This window comes from Narcine bancroftii, chromosome 9 (genome assembly GCF_036971445.1).
Source record: "Narcine bancroftii isolate sNarBan1 chromosome 9, sNarBan1.hap1, whole genome shotgun sequence".
NCBI lineage: Eukaryota > Metazoa > Chordata > Chondrichthyes > Torpediniformes > Narcinidae > Narcine > Narcine bancroftii.
The window spans coordinates 95,129,515-95,155,212 of NC_091477.1; the positions used below are offsets into that span (position 1 = coordinate 95,129,515).

At 35.7% G+C, this 25,698-nt stretch overlaps 1 protein-coding gene and 1 long non-coding RNA gene across 3 annotated transcripts in view; both read left to right on the forward strand.

Moving 5' to 3' along the window:
- Positions 1-25,698, forward strand: part of nlgn1 (neuroligin 1) — a 437,869-nt gene that overhangs the window by 124,080 nt on the left and 288,091 nt on the right. The window lies entirely within an intron of this gene.
- Positions 1,102-23,203, forward strand: LOC138742485 (uncharacterized). 2 transcript variants are annotated; one of them, XR_011344207.1, is made up of 3 exons: positions 1,102-1,242; positions 1,399-1,573; positions 23,117-23,203. It is a non-coding gene; the product is annotated as an uncharacterized lncRNA (long non-coding RNA). The 2 variants fall into 2 exon arrangements; XR_011344206.1 differs by lacking the exon at positions 1,399-1,573 and adding an exon at positions 12,698-12,789 and having other exon boundaries at positions 23,117-23,197.

Here is a 25,698-nt window from a genome sequence, read left to right on the forward strand (position 1 = left end):
GTCCTAACTTGGTTTGTCCTTCCAAAATCCAACACCTCACTCTTCTCTACATTAAATTACATCTGCCACCTCCTGGCCCATTTTTACAGTTGGTTCAGATTCTTCTGCATGCTTTGAAAACCTTCCTCGCTGTCCACAATGCCTCCAATCTTAGTGTCATCAGCAAACTTGCTGATCCAATTTTCTACATTATCATCCAGATCATTGATATAGACAACAAACAACAATGGCCTCAGCACTGATACCTGAGGCACACCACTATTCAAAGCCCTCCAGTCTGAGAAGCAATTTTCCACTACCACTCTCTGTCTTCTCCCATTCAATCAATTTCAAATCCAGTTTACAGTCTCTCCATGGATACCTAGTGTCTGAACCTTCTGAACTAGCCTCCCATGTGGGACCTTGTCAAATAGTTTACTAAAGTCCATGTAGACAACATCCAGAGCTTTTCCTTCATCTACTTTCTTGGTAACCTCCTCAAAGACTCTTTAAGATTTGTAAAACATGACCTACCATGCACAAAGCCATGCTGACTATCCTTACTCAGCCCTTGACTGTCCAAATACTTGTACACCCGATCTCTCAGAATACCCTCCAATAATTTACCTAATTTGCAACTTTAAATTATGCTTATAGTATACCAAGCATACCAGTAAATAACTTTTCCTAAGTAGATGCTCAGTATATGAATGCTGGTTTATATTCAGTGCTGACAAACTGGTTGAACTTTTGCCTTTTTATGAGTTCTAATATTGCAACAAATGTGGGTTTGCAAATCAAATGTTGCATCCTAAAAGTTAGATTTTGTTGTTCCCTGCATTCTGTCATGGGAATGACAGAACCAGAATCAATTTCAATTTACTTTGCTTAAAATAACTGCTTTTAACCATGTTCAGTTTGCATGAAATTTGAAGTCACTTACAAGATTTAAATGTACATATTTAAAATTATTTCTATCAAAAACATTTGAGTTGAGTTAAGTTGGTTTCTTATATCATTTTGCCCCATTAGGATTGTTTATTTTTGGAAATATTGTCAAGATTTGTCTTTGCCCAACGTGGCACAGATCTAAGAAAACAATTTAGAATGCTGCTTTAGTATTGAAAAGAATTGCAATCAAAAACTTTATGATTCTGTGACCTTTGAAGCGGATTGGGAATTGGTTGATTCGTGTGGTTGGACATCTATCTTTGGAAAATTACAGAAGCAGAAGGAAGTAGAATTTAAAATGTGGAGAGGAAGGTAAGAAAATTTTTTTTTATATTTACAATTATTAATATTTTGGAACACATACTTTTCAGATATGGCAAAGTTTATGTTAAATAATTGTGTGTTGATTAAAAGCAACCTGTCACTAGTGGGAGTAAATGATTTAAGTAACCTTTATCTAATCTTCAGGAAGAAGACTCACCTCGAATTATCCCCTAATGTACTCATTTCAATATATGAAAAATGGGGATATTAATTCCAAGGGGATAAAAGAAAAGTATTTGCATCAGGAACTTTCAGACCTTACCTTTTCATGGAGTATCAGAAAAGTTTTAATTGAAATATACATTGATCTGAATAATAGGTTAGTCTTTTAAAGTGTTTTTTTTTCATATTTCTTTAAAAACGTATGGCCTCTTCTCACTTGCAAGAGTTTAACATGGAACCATCAGTATTCTGCCATTTAAATAGACCCATATTGCCAGCGCCCAAATGAAGAAACTTAAATCTCAGTTGACCATCTCTGTGAAATGACCAATGACTGGAAGGCAGAAAATGTGGTACATTTAATCAAAGAGAATAGCAGGGATGAGCTAGGCAATTACAAGCCAGTTTGTCAGTGGAAGGAAAGTTAATGGAAAGTGTTATGAGCAACAGGACTACTCAAAAGATGGAAAGGCAGAGATTGATCAGAGATAGCCTGCACAGATTTGTTGGTGGGAGATTCTCTCTGCCCAATTTAATTTAAGAGATAGCAGCATGTATTAATGAGGTAAATGTGGTTCATCTGTTTACCTGGGTTTCACTAAAACCTTTGATGAAGCCCTGGATGAAAGGTTGATCCAAAATACAGTATCAGAACCAATGAGATCCAAGGCAAATTAGCAAAATAAATCTGAAGTTGGTTTCTTAACAGAAGACAGAGGATGAACGTAAATGTTTGTTAATTTAACTAGAAGCCTGTAATCAGTTGTGTATCATGTTGAGACCCCAGCTGTTTGATTTATACATGAATAATTTGGATGAGTATGTGAGAAATGTGATTAACATGTTCACAAATGTTATTGACGGTGAGGAGGGTAGTCTCAGGTTGAGGATGATATTGATCAGCTGGTAAATTACTTAGACCAATGGCAAATGGAAATTAATCCTGATAGGTGTGAGGCAATACATTTTGAGGAAGCTTAAAAGTATAGGGTATAGAGTAAACCCCCAATATCTGGTATTCAAGAAACTGTCAAAAAATTGTGGAAAATAGGTAAAAATATGGAAGTTTAAAATTGGTGTGTCTAACTGTTAGTTCGCCAATCACGCAACGTGTAATCTTAAACAACCAGAAAATTCACTTATCCGGCATCTATCTATCTCCATGGGTATCAGATAGCAGAGGTTTTACTGTATTATCATGAATGGAAGGGTACAAATTATCAGGGAATTTTTTAGTATAATATCCAAAGATCTCTGAAGATGGCAGCACAGGTAGATAGTCGTAAATAAGTCATCCTTATCTACTTTAGCAGGGACATAGAATATAAAAGGTGTATGGTACAACTTTATAAGACATTAGTTAGGTGATAGCTGGGATATTGTGTTCAGTTCTGGTCACTGAACTACAGAAGGATTTGACTGGAATGGTGAGGGTGCAGGGGATATTTACCATGATACTGTTTGGGATAGAACACTTTAGTTATGAGGAGAGATTGTTCAATGTGCGTTTATTGTCATGAACTTATGTACCAAAATTCTTACTTGCTGCTGCCAAACAGATTCCCAAGACACGCCACCTATAATTGTAAAAATTTAAATGCAAGAAAGAGAAAAATAATATATATCAAAGGATTGATATATAAGGATTGTAGTCAATGTAAGAAAACAAAGATTTTTGTCGTGCAGACATTCTTTTGGAGGTCCTGGAGTAGGTTAAAGTTATATGGGGAGGTTCAAGAGCTTGATAACTGCTGAATAAAAACTGTTATTGAACCTGGAGGAGTTGGATTTGAGGCTTCTGTGCCTTCTATCTGAAGGGAGCAATGATAAGAGATTGTGATCATGGTGATGGGGTTTCTTTATGATGTTGCCTGCCCTCTTAAGGTAGCCCCTCACATACAGGTTTTTAAAAGGCAGGAAGTCGGTTCCTGTGATGGACTTTGTTTAGTTTATCACTTTCTGAAGCCTTCTGTATCTTGGGCACTTAAGTTTCCAAACAGCCTGTTATGCAATTGGTCAGTATAGTTTCCACACTTTATCTGTAGAAGTTTGATAGATTATTTGGCAAAATGCCAAATCTCCTCAGCCCTCATTGAAAATAGATGCACTGGTGTGTCTTGACAGTTGTCTGGCTCTAGGAGAGTACAGTCTATGTACTTGGCTCCAAAAGAGTTCCTGTGATATGTGGAACTCCCACAACCTGAAAGTACTAACCTCCACCATCATCCCAGCAATGAATTCAAGGCATGGAGCCTTGGCCTCTTCCTTCTAAAATCCACAATAAGCTACTTGGTCTTGCTGACATTGAGAACAAGATTGTTGTATCTGGGCAATCATTTGTATTGCTGTGGCATAAATAGCCTCAGACCAAATGCTCATAAATGAGATTAGTATTGATGGGTACTTGCTTGTCATCATAGGATAAAGGATTCTGCTCTGTATGACTTATTTCCAGGACTTCACTTTTGTATTATTCAACACAAAAATCTTAATGTTGATTGAATGACAGATGGTGTTTGATTTGACAAAATGCTATATTCACAAACTACATAGAATATAGTGGTGAAACATCACATTGTTGAGATTTGCAGCATTTATTCTGGGATTTTCCTCTTGTACCTTCTAAGTTAGCCCTGACCTAACACCTAAGACTCCATTGGGCTTGTTGGCAAATTGTTGGGCAGAGATACAAGGCAAAAGGAAAGAGAAGTATTTTAATTTAATGTTTGTATTTTAACTTTATCATGTTTTTAACTTTAAAATATTAATAATTTTAAAACTATTTTCTTCAATTTATTGAATTTCAGAGATATTTAAAAGTTATTAATAAGTTTGATAGTCTGAACAACTTGCAAGCTTTCACAATTTTAAGGGATGCTTTTGTAGAATGATATCAATAGTATGCCATTAAAGTCTTACTGTCACCCAGGCTGTACCATGCAAATTCTGGACACTGCAAGTTGGAATTGTAGGCAGTCTGCTTCTGTGGGAAGACTCGAGGTAGTAATTCTGTTGGTTGATCCAGGCTATCAAGTTACAATCCAATGTACTTACTTTAAATTTCTAAAGATTTGCAAATCCTTCACTTATTTCAATGGTGGGGGGAGGGGGGGGGGGTGTATGTCAGTTTATTGAGATCTATTTTCCATACTGCACTTTCAGTAAACAAGCTGAACATTTACATCGTGTGGGTCCAAGTTAATACTACAAGATCCTGCTTATCTTAACTGGTTGTCATGACTACACCACCACTAGGAATGTTAAATGACTCTTCTCATTACCTTTGGGCTGAGTTGAATCTAATCCAGTTTGATGGAATGATTTTTTTCTTCTCTGAAATTTAATAAATAGTCCATGGTTCAAACTTAATTGACAGGTTTATTCTGATAGACTGTATGGATGATTTGCACTTGAAAACTGTCAAGCTGGTTGGGTTGAGAATGCTGTAGGAATATTTAGATATTGCAGACTTTGGTAACTTTCTCATTTGTACATGAATTCTTTGCTTCAATGGACAGACATTAAAAAAATTAGGTGATAATTACATCAAAACAACAAAAATTCTTTTGTTGAACATTTAACAACAAGAAAAGAAAATAGGTCAATAAACACAATACAGTAAAGCCCTGGTATTTGGAATTCAAGCAACTGGCAATCTCAAGCAACTGGCAAAAAAAGGTAAAATAAATAATAATTAAAACAAATAAGTATAAAATAATAGGTAAAATATTTAAGTTTAAAATTAGCATGCCTTGCCATCGGTTTGCCAATCTGCCACTCATGCGCCAGTTCCTGCCTTATGACCAACGTAAAAAAAAAACAGAGATTCTATTTCACAGAACATTATTTTGGACAAATTTCCCCTCTAACCATTCTCATAACCGAAAGAAAAAAATAACCAGGCACGCATAAATGTGTAATGCTTACCTTTAAGCAGAAGATGGAGATATGTAAGAGAATGGAAGAAAGTGAAAGTCATACAGTGCTTCTGGTTCATCAAGCATCTACAACATTAAGTTCCAGTCTCAGAAAATTAAGCAATTTTATATGAAGTCCAACACTGATAAAAGTGTTGAGCGACATTAAACTCTTCATACCACTTGACCAGGCTCTTTTTGAGTGGTTTAGTTTGAAAAGGTCAGAAGTTGGTTGCATATTGGGACCCACGTTGCAAGAAAAAGGAAAGAAGTTCTCGAGAAGAAGAATTTTGAGGCACAGTGCTCTTTTCCAGAATTTATTGTGGTATCCATTTATTTGGCTGGTTTGGTGAGCAAAATCAGCTGATAATGAGGCAGCAGATAAATTTTAGTTAGGTGTTGTGAGAGTAAGTCTTAAGCAACCAGAAAATACACTTATCTAGCATCTACCAATCTCCATAGGTGCTGGATACCAGGGGTTTTACTGTATATCTTTACTGCTCAAGTTCTAACATAATGTGTAATTTTCCAAACTTTAACAGATTACTAGTTATTTTAAGGAATGAGAATTTTTTTCAAGAAATTCAAATTTTGTAATTGCATGGCAGGGATTACTGTAAGATTAGTGTAAATGGACATTTGTTGGTTGATATGGATTTGGTGGGCCAAAGGACCTGTTTCTGTGATTCGTGACTAATTTCTCACAATGGGATTGGTCTTTGCTGCTGACTCTCAATAGATGAGGTTGATTAGGGATTTAGATAAGTTAAGTAAATGGGAAAGAGTAGAATATGAATGAATGTGAGTGTATCCAATTTGGAAGAAACAATGAAAAGAAAATTAAGATTTAAATGAAGCAAGACTATGTAATGTTGTGGTGCAGAGGGACCACAAAACACAATATGCTTGTATTCAGGTACTGCAGGTCATTTTGTAAACAAATGGAAAACAAATAAGGCATTTCTGGAAACTGATATAAAATTAATCTTATTTGCAAGGGGTTGTGAAGTGCAAAAATACAAAAGTTTTGATCCAAATCTCTAATGAGTCCACACTTGGACCACCATCTTGGTCTCTATATTTAAAACAAATTGTGCTTGCATTGGAGGCAATGCAGAGAAGGTTCACTATCTTCATTGTTGGGATAACATGAATAAAAGTTTGAAAAGGTTGAATCTTCACTCTTCAGAATTTAGAAGAGATGATTTATATAAGATTCTGCCAAGGATTGAGGGATGCTGAGAGAATTTTTTTTTTCCCCAATGGAGGTATTGCTAAATTGGGATATAGTTTGGATGATGTAGAAACTATACAATAAAACTCCTTATATCCTGGGATTGGTAGATGCCAGATAAGTGATTTTCTAAAAATCACTTGTTTGAAACTCATTCTTTCAATGCCTAACTACCGTAATATACCTGCATTAAGAATAAATAATTTAGAAGACAAAAATACTTTTTGTCCTTTCACTGAACAAATTTCACTTGCATGAATATTTAGACCTAGAAGCATTTTACTTTATTTTCAATCACCTTCTTTGAAAACATTTAACCGTTGCTGTATTTGTAGGTTCCTCCTCCTTGACGGAGCTGCCCAAAAGGCAAACAGTAACATTATAGATAATGAAACCACCCCCCAAGAGTTAACAGATAAAACCTCTGACTGGGAAAACTCTTACTAAGCAGGAATAAGGAGACATGTTAAGAGAGTCACCCCAGGGACATCAATCAATTGTCAATCCTGGATGACGCAATTACTGTTTCACAATACTTTGTTCAAACAGCTGCTATGAGCAAAGAGAGTAAGGCACTCCACTGCCTGAATATTTACTTCCATCTTCACCAAAGGATTATGTGTTACTTTAGGGAACATTTACTTTTACAATTTTAAACTTTTATTTAAATGTCTGTTCATCTTAATGCAATCTATCTATTTATTTATTTATTTATTTATTTTCCTCTCTTTTTTTTGCTGGTTGCTTGAGGTTGCCGGATTGCTTGAAATTTAGATAATAGGGATTTTACATCAAGACTTCAAGGATTCAAAGGGTGTAGGTGAGGTTGGGAGAGTAGGTTTGAGACCAAGATTGTAAAAGCTATGACCTTACTGAATGCTGAGTAGGCACAAGGGATCAACTGTCCTGCTCCTACTCATGTTTTGTATGTTCCTACGATGTTGAGGTTTTTGGTCAGAATGAAAATTGTGGGTAGCAGGATCCTGGCAGATTTCCAATGGGTAAGCAGGAGAATTTTAAATGTCCATTTGCTTGGTTCCTGCTGGGCAGCATGGTTCATATCACCTCAATCGTTCAAAGCTATTTGGCTGAAGCGGTCCTTCAGAAAAGTGAGTCAGATGTGTTTTGGGCAAGAAATTTAGCCCAGAGGTGAGAGGTTTTTTTCTGCTGCTGCTAAATGAATATTTAGAGGAAGGCATTTTGGAATGAGGAGCTTTACTCAAACTTGATCTGCTGAGGTGCATGTAAATTTGGCAAATTATTTATATTCTAGCATGAATTCTTTCATCCAACATTTTAATCATAATATTCATGAATAGGCATGACTTAAAATGTTTTCTGTAAGCATGCTATTTGGTAGTTTAGTTACCAAATAATTCATCCATAATTGTGCTGCTTGATTCTGTATACTTGTCCTTAACTGTTGTGTTTCACAGATTGATATTTAATTTTTCATGGGTGTTAAATGGAAAGAAAAATATTTTTATTGAGTTTAACATATAAACTTACATACAAAATTTTAAGGAAAACACATAACAAATCATCTCTTATGCATACAAGAAAAAAAATAAAATCGATGGAACTATATATGACAATTCTTTAATCCACATGAGAAACGTTATTGAATTAATCTATGATTACTATGTTGAATCCCATATTTTCCAAATTAATCCAAAATAAAAATTGACTAAAAAAAGAAAACAAACAAAACAAAAAACACAAAAAAACTAAATCTAATCCACCTCCTCTCTCTAATCAAGATAGCCTTTGTAAAAGAAAAGGGAAACTGTGGATCGGATAGCAACCTCCAGACATCAGACAGAGAACCTCCGGAACATTCAAAATTCTTAATTTTTCCAATCATGATAGTATTCTATGAATGGGCCCACATCTTTACAAATTGAAACTTTCTATCTTTAATTTTGTATCTAATTTTCTCCAATAATTTTTATTTTGAGGTGGTAGAATGAATCAATGAATATCTGTGAATGTTGTGTACTTTGATTTTCAGATTTGATAAAACCCCATATAAATGTTTAGAGTATAAAATTAAAAAGCAATATTTTAAAACATCAATGGATTTAAATTATTCAGGGGTTAAAATATACAAGGGCTGTTTTCATCTGCTTTTCTGGCTGCTCAAATTGAGAAGTTTGAGCAAAAACATCCTGGAGAAGGGATTGAGAGTACTTTAGGTGTAGGCAGATGCCTGGGTGCCTCTTATGATGGCTGAAATTACAAAAATGCTTGAAGTTTCTCCTTGCTCCACATGGTTCTAATTTTGGAATAAAATACTTTTTTTTATTTTTCAAGAAAATTCCTGAATTTTGGCTCATTTGATTTTTCACCCTTGAATTTTCTTTTTGGAGAGAAGGATGAGAGGTGACTTAGCAGAGGTCTACAAGATTATGAAAGGCATAGATAAGGTAGACAACCACAGTTTTTTCCCAGGGCAGGAGTAGCAAACACCAGAGGACATCTGTACAAAGTGAAGGGAGGAAGGTTTAGAGGAGACATCAGGGGTAAGTTTTTTTACAGAGTATGGATGCCTGGAATGCATTGCCAGGTGTGGTGGTGGAGGCTGGAATAATAGAAGCATTTAAGAGACTCCTAGACAGGAACATGGATGAAAGGAAAATAGAGGGTAGGGAGGGTCCAGTTTTTTTTTGGTAGGTATATATAGGTTGGCACAACATCGTGGGCTGAATGGCCTTTCTGTGCTGTAATCTTCTCTGATCTAAATGCGATCAGGTATATTTGTCCATTGGATCACAATTAAGACATGGAACTTAATCATGCAGCCTCATTGTGAGTGTGTTTGTTTCTGCTTACACTTCTCAAAATTGGTTTCAAAAGTGTATTGTCAAAAATTAAAGTGATTTCCATAATATTCCTTGCTTAATAGCATTGAACTTCTGTTCTTTTCACTCCGAAGTCAAATATAAGTGAGTCAAATAGATATACAGGGCAGAGAGGAGTATTTTCAGGAGAAACTGGAAAATTAAAATATGCATTTTTTCATATGCCTATTGCTTGCTTTAAGCACTTCAGTTTTGAAAAGATCTGAATTCAGTCCATATATAAATTCCAATTAACCCACTTATTCAAGTATGCTTGTGATCAGCTCTCTGAGATGTCAAATCAGGGCACATTGCCACATCTACACATCTACTGGGATAAAATGCTTTGAGAGGTTGGCCATGGCCAGAATTAACTTGTACCTAAGCACACCTACCGTTGCAATCGCTCCACAGTAAATGCAATGTCACTGTCTCTTCACTCAGCTCTGGATCACCTGGACAACAGCAAGCTATTCTTTGTCGACTACAGCTTATCTTTCAACACCATCATACCCTCAGCAAAATCACAAGCTCCAAAACCTGGGTCTCTGCACCCCCTTCTGCAACTGGATCCTTGAATTCCTTATCAGAAGACCACAGTCAGTACAACTTGGAAACAATTTCTCTGCCTCACTGACAATCAACACAGGCGCACCTCAAGCATGCGTGTTTAGCCCATTGCTCTATTCACTCTACTCCCAGGACCGTGTGGCTAAGTATAATCCAAATGCCATCCACAAATTTGCTGATGATACCATGGTTGTCACCAGAATCACAGACAGCAATGAGGAAGAGTATAGGAGTGAGATAGATCAGCTGGTTAAGTGATGTCACAACAGCAACCTTGCTCTCAATGTGAGCAAAACTAAGGAATTGATTGGGGACTTCAGGAAGAAGTCTGGAGAACATGAACTAGTCCTCATTGAGGGGTCAGCTGTGATGTCTCGGTTAATATAGAAGGTTAAAAACTTCAAATTCCTTGGGACAACATCTCTGAAGATCTGTCCTGGGGCTTCCACATCAATTCAATCACTACGAAGGCTCATCAGCAGTAATACTTTGTGAGGAATTTGAGGAGATTTTTGGTATGTCACTAAAGACTTACAAATTTCTACAAGTGTACCATGGAGAGCATTCTAACTGGTTGCATCAGTCTCTGGTATAGAGGTGCAAATGTACAGAGTAGGAAAAGACTACAGAGAGTTGTGAACTCAGCCAGTGACATCATAGGCATCAGTCTTCACTTCTTCGAAGATATCTACAAGAGGCAAAGTCTTAAGAAAGCATCCTCTATCCTCAAGGACCCTCACCAGCCAGGTCATGTCCTCTTCGCACTGCTACCCATTAGGAAGGAGGCACAGGAGCCTGAAGATGAACATCCAGCAGCAAAAAAATAGCTTCTTCCCCTCTGCCATCAGATTTCTGAATGGACAATGAACCTCACTTTTCTATTTTCTTGCTCTAATTTCTTTATTTTTTTAAATGTAATTTTTAGCGATATTTGCACTTGTAATGCAGACACAAAACGATGAATTTTGTGATGTGTTCTTGATAACAAATTCTGAAATTCATCCTTAATTGGTAGTGCTAAACTAGCATCAAATGTATATTGTACAACCCCTCCAAAATTAATTCCATTGATTTCATGTTTGGAGCTACTGACAGAAGCTGAATTTCAATTTGTGCATTTTATGTCATTTTAATTTTACATTACTTTTTCTCTCCAGTCTGCAAGGCCATATCAGCATTATTTGCTAAGTGTGCATAGCAGTTTATGTCTGTTTGACAAACATGAATGTTTTAAAAGATGTTGGTTGGTAAGCTTGCAACAAACAGGTTTTTGTGACATTTTGCCCCTCTGCTGTCTTCATAGTGTCCTGCAAATATTCTAAAAATTACATTTATTCGTTTGTCAGATTGTGTTTCTGTCTCTGAAATATAATAAGCCTCTATTGATCTTTTGGGGTTTGAAAAGAGTTCTGTCACATAGCCAGTGTGTTTACATGGGAAAAGCTTGCTTGTCTGAAATAAGTAATTAATATATTCACCTATCAAAGCTGTTAGTGATCACTAAATGAGGAAAATATTGGGATTGAGCCAGAATTTAATACATATTAAATTCATTTACTTTATGAGATATAACATGTTAATTTTCAACTCTGATTAACATCTGAAGTAGGCTATATTGCCTGATAAGAGGTCATAGCTGTCTACATGAGTAAACGAAAAGCCAATTTGACTTTTTGGAAGGATGAAGCACTGCCTATATCCATATCAGTTGTAAAATTAATAGGTGCACAAATGAATGGGTACATAAATTAACATTCATATCTATTGATCCTAAAATTGCAAATAAATGACAGACAAGGATAACAGTAGCTTCATCTCACATTAGAATGTCTTTAAATTCCATAATAATTAAATTTTATTAATGGATTTGAACTGTATCACACATGGTATGAACATTGGCACTGAACTTGCTGTTCTTCAAAAGGTGTTATTTTTCTTCTGGACATACTGGGATCTATGTCAAGGAACTCTGTATCTCTTTAACCACTCAGACTGAAGAATGTGGGCAATTATTCCAAGGATATTTAATTCAATACATCATGATGTACAGAAATGAACATAGAAAGAATAAAGATGGAAATAAAAGAGAACGGTGGTAAACAAATTATTAAATCTCCAACCAAATTTAAAAGCTGAGGAATGAGTTTCAGTTATATATATATATATATATATATATATATATATAAAACATTTCAGTAATAAACACATTGTTTAGCACCAAATTAAGACTGATAATACCTTTTAAAAATAATTACATGGAAGTTCACAAACGATGATATTTTTAGCAATGTTAGGTTGTTTTTCTGTTGTACACAGGAACAGTGTGCTCTGCATTTCAATGCCAAGTGTGTTGACAAGAGTATATATTGTTGCTTCTAAAACTGTGGTTCCTGACTCCTGTGTTTAGCAGCACAGCAGTTTCTGTCAGAGTTGCACTTTAATAGCATTGAGCATGTTAAACCAGAGAGGAATATTTTCAGGAGAAACTGGAGTCTTAGTCCCTGATTTATATTTCTGTTCTTTCAAGAAGTCAGGGATCAGCAAAGAAGTAAAACAAAAATGTGTGTGACCTGAGAATGTTATCAATAAGAGAATTTTAGCATGTCTATCAAAGGAAATAGCCATTTTATACTTAGACAAAAGAATTTAGGTTAGAAATTTCAACACGATGTTTTCTTCATTGCATTATTTTTCTGGTGTTATTTCATGCCCTATTACAGTGAACAGCATTTAAGGTCTTCATTGGAAGCAGGATGAAAGGGTTTCAGGTCATTGGATCAGATGTGATTAAATGATTTACTCCTCATTTAAGGTGAAGTACTGGTAATCTGTTATTTTTATCTTTCCAGAATTATTTGTGTTATGATGAATTGGTATTTAGAATGTTTTCTTTCTGTTGCTCTACTCTTCTCTGGTGATAGCCTATAGCTCCATTGACAGCAGGGTGCAATTGCAAAATGACTTTTTTTATGGGTGCTTCCAATATAAATGCAAACATAAGAGTTTATAACGGGAAATTAAAATTGATAGTACATGCACAAACATACATGTATTTTAAAGAAATGTTTTCTATGATCAAATGTGTTTTTATGAGCAATTCACAAAACTAATGATAAAATTTTTAGAGCTTGTTGCAGTGGGCGGCATGGTGGGTGTAGCAGTCACTGTGGCACTAATGTAGCCCCAGGTTGAATCCAGTGCTTCTGAAAAGAGTTTTTATGTTCTCCCTTGTTTGTTTGGGTTGTCTCTGGATGCTTTGGTTTCCTCCCACTCTCTGAAATGTGCAGGGGTAGTAGGTTAATTTGGGTGTAATTGGGCGGCACGGGTTTAAATGACCAGAATTGGCTTCTATTATGCTGTAAATAAAAATTATAATTAAAAAAAAATTTAAGATGGTAATTTACTTCAGAATATAGGAATACCATTGAATGTTGTGTTTCACTGTGGCCATTCAGAATCTCTCTCTGTATGTATTCTCTTTACATAAACCATCTGACAGTATTCAATTTAATACTTCTCTTTCTGTTCAAAAAGTAAACAAATGAAGAAGCTAAAATTAAAAATAGTTTGAATGGGAAGGATATGAATAAAAAAGGAAACAGCACTTTGGAAAGGAAATATATATTACTTACCCTATACAAGCCAAGTTATTAAAATCTAAATCTAAATATTATGTCCATGGGGGATAAGATTTATTGAATCATGTTAAGAAGTCCTTATCTCAATGGTCTCCTCTTTCAATGATGTTAATAAGGAGGGTTAATATTATTAAGATGAATATTCTGCCTAATTTTTTGTTTTTTTTTCAAGCTATCCCGGTATTTGATTCTAAATCATTTTGATTCATTAGATTCAATTATTTCCTCTTTTACATGGAAAAATAAGTATCCCCATTTGAAAAAAAAATTCTTCAAAATACTTAAAGAAATGGGGGCTTGGCACTTCCTAATCTGAGACTTTATTTCTGGGCAACGAACATTAGATATATCATTATTTGGATACATCATAATGATCCATCTACAGGTGTACCGTGGAGAGCATTCTGGCTGGTTGCATCACTGCCGAGTATGGAGGCATGAACTCTCAAAGAATAAACTCCAAGAGAGTTGTTAGCTCGGCCTTTAACATCACAGGCATTCAACCACCATCGAGGACATCTACATGACGTGCTGTCTTAAAAAAACAGTCTCTATCCTCAAAGACCCCCACTACCCAGGGCATGCCCGCTTCACTCTGTTACCATTGAGGAAAAGGTACAGGAGCCTAAAGACGAGCACTCAGCAGCACAAGGGCAGCTTCTTCCCCGCTGCCATCAGATTCCTGAATAATCAATGAACCAAGGATACTGCCTTACTTTTTGTGCACTATTATTGTTATTATTATTTTATTTTTATAATTATGTCTTAAGATGGTTATAATATGCACCATGACGCTGCCTCAAACACCGAATTTCATGACTTGTTCATGACAATACATTCTGATGTTGAATATTCAGGTGCCTCAAGTTGAATTGATTTAGAGACTCAATCCATTGAAAGACATTCTCTTTTCTCAATACTTGGAGCATATTTTTCTTTTTTTTTGCTCTCCAAATTAACTGATAATTTGGTAGTTAGACATACTTTGCGTATTTGGTTCCAATTTAGGAAGCACTTTGGTTATCATAGATTTTTATTAATTAGTCCTATTTTATATAATTCCTAATTCCTAATCATTTTTTTTTTGCTATTTACAGATTAGGATCTTTTTAAATTCCTTAACGTTGAGGCTTCCCCAAGACTTAGATTTTAATCTTAACTGGGAAGTATATAATTTTAAACCTAATCAGAAAAGACTTCTTTCAGCCCTTTATGAACTACTTTTAAGATCTACCGATAGTTCCTTATCTAACATTAAGAAAGTTTGGGAACGTTTTGCTGAAGATACCTGGGACTCTATTTTGAAAAATGTATATTCATTCTCTCTCTGTGCTAGATATTCCTTATTACAATTTAAAGTAGTCCATAGGACTCACTAGGCCAGAATTCAATTAGCTAAATTTTATCCCAACATCTCCTCTAAATGTGATGTGTACAACTTACAAAGGTACTTTATATGTTTTGGTTATGTCCCTCCCTGACCAATGGACTTAATTTTGACTTCATCCCAATCCCATGCAGTTGCTTTTGCCTCCCTGATTGCTAGGAGGCACATTCTGCTGTGGTGGAAAGATGTTGTCCCTCCCAAGCATGCACAATGATTTTTGGATTTGATGGCATCCCTTTCTCTAGAGAAAATTATATGTTCAACTACTAAAACAAGTATTAATTTTTTTTCTCTTTGGGTTTCTTTTTTCAATTATTTTCAATATTTATAGATCAATTATTTTTGGTCTTTAATTTTTTTTCTTTCCTTTTTCTTGTTTCTGAACCTATTAGTATTGAAATCAGTGTTGACAACTGACTTTGCTTGTAATCGCTCATATAAAAGGTTTGTTTTAGAAATTAGATTAGTAATAGATGCTTTTTAAAAAAAACCAGTAACATGGATCATACATATCTTGTTCACTGTTGTTTACCAATGTTATGGGCCCCAAACCCAGAGGGAATAGAAATTCACCAAGACAAATGGTTACTTAAACAAAAGTCATTTTAAAGTTTCTTTAAACATAAAAACAGGTTAAAATTTTAACATTACTATTAACTTAACTTAATTCCCTTCTAATTCTAAGCGCAAGTGTATGTAATGAGTGTGTAAGTTCAGAAAAATTCTTTGATTCACAGTCCAATCTCACTTCTCCCTCCTTCAAGTTCACTGGTATCAGGCAATTCTTATACTGTGCACTGAATTTATCATTTATGAATTTTCACCAAGCTCTGGTGCTTAAAGGTAATTGGTTACCAGGAAGGTTCTTGTTGGTTTCAGAGAGAAATTTGTTGCTCGTTGGACATACACAAATTGATTCCGTCTGATCAGCCACTTTAGTATCTTGCCGAAGAAAATTGCCCCATCAGGGTTTTCTAAATGATAACCTCTTCTTCTGCAGGTCACCACAGAGTTCCTTTTGTTTCCATTATTTCAGGTTGGACACTCTAACCAGCCATTTCCTCATGTATGGACCATAAGGATTTTCAACAGGCTGAACTCAGAACTCACAACCCATCTTCAAAATGGGGTTTAAACAAGCTGCCAGCTTCCAAAACCCACTGCAGAACTTGAACTAAATTTTCTCTCTCTCTCAGACTAAATTTTCTCTCTCTCTCAGAGAAAATCTGTTTTTTTTTCTTCTCACTCTGTTTGCAAAACCACATGAATTTCTTAGAACAGCAAACTGCAACCATACAGATTTTGACACTGGACCCAATTTTATGAGTCCATTCATCTGTTGCTTTCAAAACAATAATCCATTTACACCTGATTTTGAAGTTTCTTGAGCTCAGGTTCTTTTATTCGAACCTCCTTGTGAAAACCTTTAGAAAAGCAGTTTTCATTGTCCCTATAAAGGCTCTGGGCCCGGAGTGTCTGGTTTGAGCAAAGCTCTTGCATTTTAATTGAGATCTGTTTTGTGAAGTGTTTATTTGTGACCTACCCTAATTCCCCACAATCTATCTCCTTTAAAAACATATCTATATACAATATAAAATATAATATATCCATCATAGCATCTATAATTTTATTTTATTTTTACTTATACATTATTTCATATATATCAATCTACCTGATTTTTTTTTTCAAAAAACTGATAAAGAGATTGGGGATAACAAAGGAAATGAAAGTGGTGATTTGTTTTGAGTTGATTAAAGCATGGTGGGTTGCTTCTTTTTTTTTTAATGAATATTTTATTTATAAATTTAAACCACAATATCAAACATTGCATTAAATTCAAAAATTATCAAAAAAAATTATATATGTATATATAAAAGAAAACCCATTGCTCCCCCTCCTACCCATCTCCCTTCCCACCTTCCTCCCCTCCCCCTAAAATCCCTAAAAAAATTTTTTTAAATTATAGAAGAAAGAAAGAAGGACTGGAGAATGCCAAAGTAATAAAGCATTTATAACATAAATTCTATTATTGGAGGTTACCAAGAAGTGAGGACATCAGAGAGTTCATTAAAAATTCAAACCTACATTATGTAAATATGGGTGCCATATTTTCCAAAACAAGTGATATTTATTTCATAAACTATACATAATCTTCCCTAATGGTACACAACTACAAATTTCTGCGTGCCATCTTTCCATACCTAATTCTCCATCTGACTTCTTGATCAACTTTGTTAATTTTTTTTGTTTTTTTATAGATAGAAGCAGTGGTTAGAATCGTCTTTGCAGCTATGATCATTGTCCATCTAGTTCTACAGTTAAGCTAACTAAATTAACAAGGTTTGTTCAAAAATATTTAATAACCTGAGCATGTCTCTTCTTGGAGCTGATCGTCATTGAAATTAATAGAGCTGTTTTGCCAGGTCTAGACTGCAAAGTTGCAGGAAGTTGGTGTTTTGCATCTGATCTTCCTCATATTGTTAGTGATGACTGTCAGGATACTTGGATCTTCTGTACAGTTTTAGAGGAGAATTCTGGGAATCCTTTGTGAATTTGTGAACTATAGAATTCATTACTGCACCCAGAAATCCTGAACAGAAAAATGATGTACTGTTCCAAGTTTTAGGAAAGGTAAAGTGCCATTAGATGGAAGAGTGGGTCAAGAAGTCTAAAATGCTGAAATTAGAAGATATGTCCCTTGGTGGAATCACTTTGAAGGTGACGGAAATTGCAAAGAATGATGTCTTGAATGCAGAAGCTGGTTGGGTGGAAGATGAGGGCCAGAATGACTCTTAGCTCTGACCCATAAATCTTCTTTGGCTTGGCTTCATGGATGAAGATTTATGGAGGGGTAAAATGTCCACGTCAGCTGCAGGCTCGTTTGTGGCTGACAAGTCCTATGCGGGACAGGCAGACACGGTTGCAGCAGTTGCAGGGGAAAATTGGTTGGTTGGGGTTGGGTGTTGGGTTTTTCCTCCTTTGTCTTTTGTCAGTGAGGTGGGCTCTGCAGTCTTCTTCAAAGGAGGTTGCTGCCCACCGAACTGTGAGGCGCCAAGATGCACAGTTTGAGGCGATATCAGCCCACTGGCGGTGGTCAATGTGGCAATGGATGACATATGGTCACATTCAGGTTCCACTAAAATGAATTTGACAATTTCAACTCCTTGATTTCTTGTTTATCCATTTAAAAAAAAAATCCTTTTTGTTTCACTCTCTGGGAGTGGAGGGCCTGCCCATCCTGACCTGCTATGTTGATCTTCTTGTCTATATTTCATAAGTCCCATATTGTTTTGACATTTCTTTTGTCTATTGTGTTCTTTTGTTTATTTTATTGCCTTCTAACCACTTTCAGTCACATATTGATCAGGTAATCTTGTTTATATGCTATCCTTATAATCATCTCAGTTTTACCCTATCAGTCATCCACTTCCCCATGCTTCCTACAGCTGCAAAGCTTCTTTGAAGGACCTCTGACCTGAAATGTTGACTCTGTTTCTCTTCTTACAGATATGGCTTTCTTGTTGAATATTTCCAGTGAGTTCTATTTTTCTTTTAGTTTAGCAATTACTGCAATTCTATTGCAGTGCCAGCGACCCTGATTCAAATCCAGCGCTGTGTGTAAGGAGTTTGTGCATTCCTTCCTTGTCTGCATGGGTTTCTTCCAAGTGCTCTGGTTTCCTCCCACTTTCAAAATGTTTAGGGATTGTAGATTGATAGGGGTATTCGGGCAGCATGGGCTTGTGGGAAGGAAGGGTCTTTTACTGTGCTGTATGTCTAATTAATTTTTTAATTCCCAGCAATTTTTAAAATATTTTTCTTCATTAATAAAATTGATAGTTTAATATCTAATTATATGATGATAGATAGTATTTTACCAATATTAATCATTGTTCAGAATCATATAAAAAATAAATGAACAATTTAAACCAATCTACCATTAAAAGAACTTTGCAGTTCAAATGTAAAAAAATAAAATACCATGTTATGAAAATATGCATCCACAACTCAGTTGAAACCTTTAATAAGGGGGCTCCAAAGTTTACAGGGGGGCATGGAAACTGAACAGATTAAACATTTTTGAGGGAAGGAAAGGAGTTTGCTGTTAGGCTTTGCTGTATGGTTTCTAAGCAACACAATATTTTTTTTTCAAGTTTGGAGGTGTTCGGAGACAGCCTAGAATGACCTAGATTGATGCAGAAAATTACCAGTATTTTCAGAGCATTCCTTGCTTTGACAAGATTGTGTTTGACTGACATGGAATCAGCTTTGGCTATGAATAGCTTTCCACGTAGTTTTCCTCTATGGTTCCATCGCTTTCAATTCCAGGAAATAAGTGTGCGGAAAAAAATCTTTTGCTTCATGTTTCTCGCGTCCGCAAGTACCCTCATCTTGCTTCAAGTTTTGTGACAGGTAGTAAATGTATGTCCCCCTTTGCTAGCTTTTATTGAAGAATGTATATACTCTTCATTATTTTCCATAAAATTTTACAGGAACATCAAGCTCAAGGATCCCACTAAATTTTTAATCTTATAAGAATTATTTTTTTAGAAGTTATTTTTATTACGCTTTTACATCCTGGAGTTTATGCTTAAGGTTCCCTAATGACTCATTATGTATAAAACATTGTGCTCAAGGAATTTTTTTTTTGTAATATGTATTTTCATTGTGTGGGAAGGGTAATGTTCGGTGGGTTCAAAGAATAGTGGGTATGGACACAGGCTGAATGCAGAAATAATATTTATTGAAACACACGTAAGAGGATTGCAGCAGGGATAGCACATGCAAGTATACTCAATCACACAACACAGTGCAACCAGTCACATAGGACTTAACACCAATGATGCCAGTAACTGCTTACACTCTTACAGCACAGTACAACCCAGTCACGTCAGACTTAATACTAACTATACTAGCAACTGTTTAAACAGGCTTATCACAATCAAGTACTACAATACGCTACCTGCTGTTCCTTATCTAATGAGAACACATCTCAGATGCTATCTACAACTACAACAGGCCTGATCCCTTTGTCATGCACACCTTACCAACGACTTCTCCAGTGCAGGGTTCTTCTCAGGGCTGAAGAGAAAATGAGGAAGAGGTACTTGCATGTATTGGACTTTATAGTACAGAAAGCTGGAGGTCAGGCTCAGGCAATCACTAGGTGATCTAAGGAGCCAATGGATAGGTATGCACTAATGTGTGGGCAGAGTCCAACCTTGACTGGCAGGTGATGTGACTTCTGACTAGGTTCCAGATGGAGAGGTCACATAACCCTTCACAATCAACATTCCCACCAGGTTCCAGATGGAGGGATCACATGACCCTCCACAATCCACACTACATTCATGTTTTCTTTCCTACCTCTTCAATAAGAATTATTTCCTATTTGTTTGTTCTGGAATCACAAGCCACAGTTATGCTCAGATTAAACGTCTTGTTTTCTTTTCACCTTGCGTAACATAAATTTTTGTTGTTTTTTTTTTATGTAGTCTGTATGAGAGAAGTATGAAAGAGACCAACTAAACTTGACTGCTTCATAGGGAAGTGGGCCATAACTTCAAGTAAAGTGTTAAGAGGGGGGCCTTAGCCAAAAAAAAGTTGCTGAACTACAGTATGATCTATTTTCAATTCTATTATTCAATCACTGAGGCATGTTGGGAATGTTGTTTTCATTGATAATGTAGATAGTTGTGATCAACAATTAAGAATCTCCAGCTCTATACTTATTTTACACTCAAACCAAGCACTGATCTGAACTATCCATATTCCGCCAATAGTCTATCTCTAATGTGGTCCTCAGAAGAGAAATATTGATTTGCTGCCATTTGTTTAAATTTAAATTTTAAATTTAAATTTAAATTTAGACATACAGCTATTTTGGCTTTCAAGTCTGTGCTGCCCAATTTACACCTAATTAATCGACACCCCCCGATATGTTTCGAACAGTGGGAGGAAACCGGAGCCACTGGGGAAAACCCAAGCAGACATGGGGAGAATGTACAAACTACTTACAGACAGGGTGGAATTCGAACCCAGGTCAACTGCTGGCGCTGTGAAAGCATTGCGCTAACTGTTATACCAACAGTTTGCTGCTCCAAATCATCTAATTATTGTCCATCATCTCAGAGCTCTGAAGAGATTTAACATTTTGAACTCTTTCATTATGTGACAAAATAATTGACTTGTATGTTTTATTTTCTCCTTGTACTAACATAACTTAATTTGAAATTTACTCATAGAGTTTCTTTTCATATAATTCACTTAAATTCTCTGGAACCATCTCAATTTCATTACACATTCAAAGCATTTCAAGTATTGCAAATGTTATTGAAGTCCCAAGATATTAGGGCATGCAATCCATAATACAAAAGATAATGAGAGCTATTCTATAATGCAGATTCCTGGTCTTCAAATGAAAATCGTACACTGGAAATATGAAACAGAAATAGAACATTCTGAAAATACTTGGCAGGTCAGGCAACATGTATGGAGGAGAAACAGAGTTAAAGTTTTGGATCCACAGATGCTGAATGTTAACAGCATTTTCTGTTTTTTCCGCGACTGCCAATTTCTTTTGAAGAAAGAGAAAATTGTAAATGCTAGAACCTTCAGTGAACAAAGGGGAAGTTGGCGGGACTTGGTGCGTCAGTCAAGTTTCGTTTCAGACCACTTTATCAAGAGTTTTCATTTTGTTTGACATACTCCATTTTATATATGTGCATATAACAACTTCAGAAGTGTAAATATAATTTGTTTTCAAGATTATTAGTCTCAAACTTTATTTTTGTAGATTATGAAACAAATCCTATATTCACAATTTCTCTTCCATTTTGTTAGCTTGCAAATCAAATTAACTTTATAAAGAACAGATTGATTTATAATTACAGTAATCAGTGCAAAAACCAAACTGTGAGAGGGTTGCAACAGGTCATTTGTGAAAGCAGAGAGATAATCAGTGTTTCCTGTATCTGGGCATAATTCTTCATGCTCTTTTAACAACTGATATTTTTGTGCATAAGATATACCGTATAATTCTAACACAATCTTCTTCCTCATCACATCTGTTACCCATTATGTTTATGATATTAGCCCAGAAGTGTTGCAGTGGAACATCACGCAATGCTTATTGCCTTCTTGATAGTTTTTTGTTACCATCAGTTAAGTCAAGTCGTCACCTTTATTTGTCATTCATATCATAACTGCTAATGTAATGCACAATAAAGACGAGATAGCATTTATCCATGATCATGGATCAAGTCTACATTAATAAGAGTTAAATATTAAAATGCAATACAATAAAAATCCATGATATACTAGTGCACGTATGTTTTAGGAACTGAGGAGCCTGATGGCTTGGGGGAACAAAATGTTGCACAATCTGGACATGTGGGCCCGAATGCTACAGTACCTTCTTCCAGATGCCAGAAGGGAGAAAAGTTTACAAGAAGGGTGTGAAAAGTCCTTCACAATCTTATTTGCCCTCTGCATGCATTGTGTGTTGTAGATATCTGTCATAGTAGGAAGAGAGGCCCCAATAATAGTCTCTGCTGACCTCCCTATCCTCTGCAGGATCTTATGTTCTGAGATGGTACAGTTTCCAAACCAGATGGTGATGCAATTACTCAGAATACTCTCGATACATCCTCTGTAGAACATAGTGAGGATGGAGGGTAAGAGATGAACTTTCCTCAGCCTTTGTAGGAAGTAGAGGCACTGCTGGGTTTACTTGGCTATTGAGCTGGTGTTGAGGGACCAGGTGAGAATCTCCACCAAAAGCACACCAAGAAACTTGGTACTCTTGACAATCTCAACAGTAGAACTGTCAATGGTAAGCAGAGAGTGATTCCCCCGAGTCCTCCTGAAGTCGACAACCATTTATTCTGTTTTATTAATGATCAGATGCAGGTTTTTGGCTCTGCACTAGTCTGTTAGTGACTGAACCTCATCTCTGTATGCTGACTTATTGTTCTCACTGATAAGGCCCACCATGGTTGTATTGCACAGTCGTTAGTCAACAGAGTGAACAGCAGTGGACTAAGCACATTAGAAATGTGAAATGACAACAGCATGGTGAACTCATTAATTTTTTTCTTTAATTCATTAAATTTAAGGATTGATAAAGATTGGAGAGAAAGGCAAAAAAGAAAATGGGATAAATTCAATTTCAGAAAACTACTGGAGTAAGATGGAGAATGAGCAAATGTAAATCAATGAAAAGTAAGCTATTTATAGAAACAAATATTTAAAAACTCTAGAAAAAATAGTGTAAGAATGAGATTCAATCATTTTAATTGATCTCTTCCTTGGTTTCAGTCATAACTTTCCTGTCAATGCCGTAACCTGGATATTATGAAAATAATTCATATTTATGGTGAAAATACAGAAATTTAATTCAGAAATATGTGGAAATTTGCAGCCCCACCAAAATTAATTCATTCCTCCAAGTTGATGGATATTTCTGTGCACTAATAATACTGGATTACACAACCCTGCCATTGAATTGTATTGCACCAGACCCAATTAAAGCTCAAATTCAAGATTATTGTCATAGGTATCAAAAATTCTATGATAGAAGTTGTTTTTCAAGCAAATCAATATATATCTCATACTTAGTAAAAGTAAGATATTGTACGAGAGTGCAAAGTTACAGAGAGAGATCTGATGATATGGAGCAAAGGTAATGTTACCATTTTGGTATTCATCCAGGAGTTGAATAATGGGGGAAAAAACTGCCTTTGAATCTGGTGGTGCGTGATCTCATAATTGTGAGTCTTCATCCTGATGGGAAGAGGGAATAAAACTGCATGGCCAAGGTGGGATGGAAAGAGTTATGGATGGAGTTGATGGAAGGGTCATGATGACCTAGGCCACTTTCACAATCTTCTGCAGTTTATTGTGCTTTTATGCAAAGCTGATCCTGTTCCACGCAGTGATGCACCCCGATGTAATGTTTTCATTTGTGCACTGTTAGAAGTTATTAAGGGATGTGGTGACATGCTAGATTTCTTCTGGTTTCTGAGGAAGTAGTGGTGCTGGTGCGTTTTCATAAGTAGACTAGGACGCGTCACTGGGGATGTTTACACTGAGGAACTGAAAACTGTCTCCCATCTCCACCTCAATATCATTTATGTTGAGTAAGGAGTGAGCTCTGTCCCTCCTCCAGAAGTATATGACTTGGTCTTGCTGACATTAAGGGAGAGGTGGTTGTTGTTGTAGCACCAAACCATAATTCCCTTTATCTCTCTTCAGTACATTGCTTTGTCATTCTATGAGATCTTGTCTAAGACAGTAGTGTCATCTACGAATTTATAGATGGAGTTGGAGTTGTGTTTGGTTGCATAGATTTGGCATATAGGGACAATAGTGAGTGCACAGCCTTGTGTTAACCTGCTGTTCAGGATAATTACCACAAGGTCACAAGATATAGGAGCAGAAGTAGGTTTGACCCATCAAATCTGCTCTGCCATTCTATCAGGAGCTGATCTATTCTCTCACTCAGCTCCACCCCACCCCCCTGCCTTTATTAGAAAATGAATGTCAGAATCATTTTTGAGCACATGATTATTAGAAGTAGTATCATTGAAGTTTATAACATGAAAAATAGTGGAGATGCTGAACAGGAAGAAATGCAACAGACATGATTCCTAATTTATTTTGGACTGTCATAATAGTAAGTTGTTGACATATCTCAATGTGATTTTTACGTTAAATCAAACTGGATTATACTTGAGTTTATATTTGTTACACATTGTGATTTCTTGTACAAGTGAAGAGATTTTCTTGTTCTTGAAATTGTAACAGTACAAATATAGGACAAGTGATGTTTCATCTTGCTTTCAGGGAAGGCTAATTTCTCATTTGGGCTTTTTTTCACATTTTACTAAAATCATTTTTTGTTTGTTCTGTGAATAATCTTAATTTTATTTGTTTTAATGTTATTCAAAATATTAATATTAGTTATTTTGTTTTAGGCACTATCACTTTGAGAAACTACACATGCATTTTTAAAACTCCTAAAACTTGTATAGTATTTTGAATTTGATGTGTATGCTATTGAAGTGTTCACTTATGCTACAATGAATTGTTCCCAAGTAATAATGCAATGGATGGCAATGTTGTGTGTTACAAGTACCATGCCAGTATCAAAGTTCATACATAGGGTCATAAACCAACTTATAAAGTCACCAGAAAACATCTTCAAGAAGAAATATTAAATTCATTGTCTGAGATTTAATATTTGTATTGTGTAAATGATCTTGTCCTTCACAATCATTGATCTTTTGCATTTTGCAATGCATGGAGAAATCATTGCCATTCTTACCCAGCATGGGCAGTTCTCTGTTGTTGAAAGGATATTGTATGAGTTTGGTGTTATTGTACAGTAATTTTGGACACAGTGATTGTTTCCATTGGAGCTCGCATGGCACTATAATGCTTGTTGGTGGTGTCTGGTACATCCTTTTCTGCCTGCATTAAAAATGTCTTTAAATATTTTACTTTCACCAATAAAGAATATGAATGTGTGTTCTGATGCAATAAAGAATAAGCTTCAAGCATAGGTATTAACTTTCTGCACCTTATATTCTTTTTAATATAGATAACATCTAAAATGACTTTCTGATACAAAGGGAGGAAGTGAAAACAATTTCAGTAGTTTATTTTTGAGAAAATATTATGTTGAATGATCCAAGCC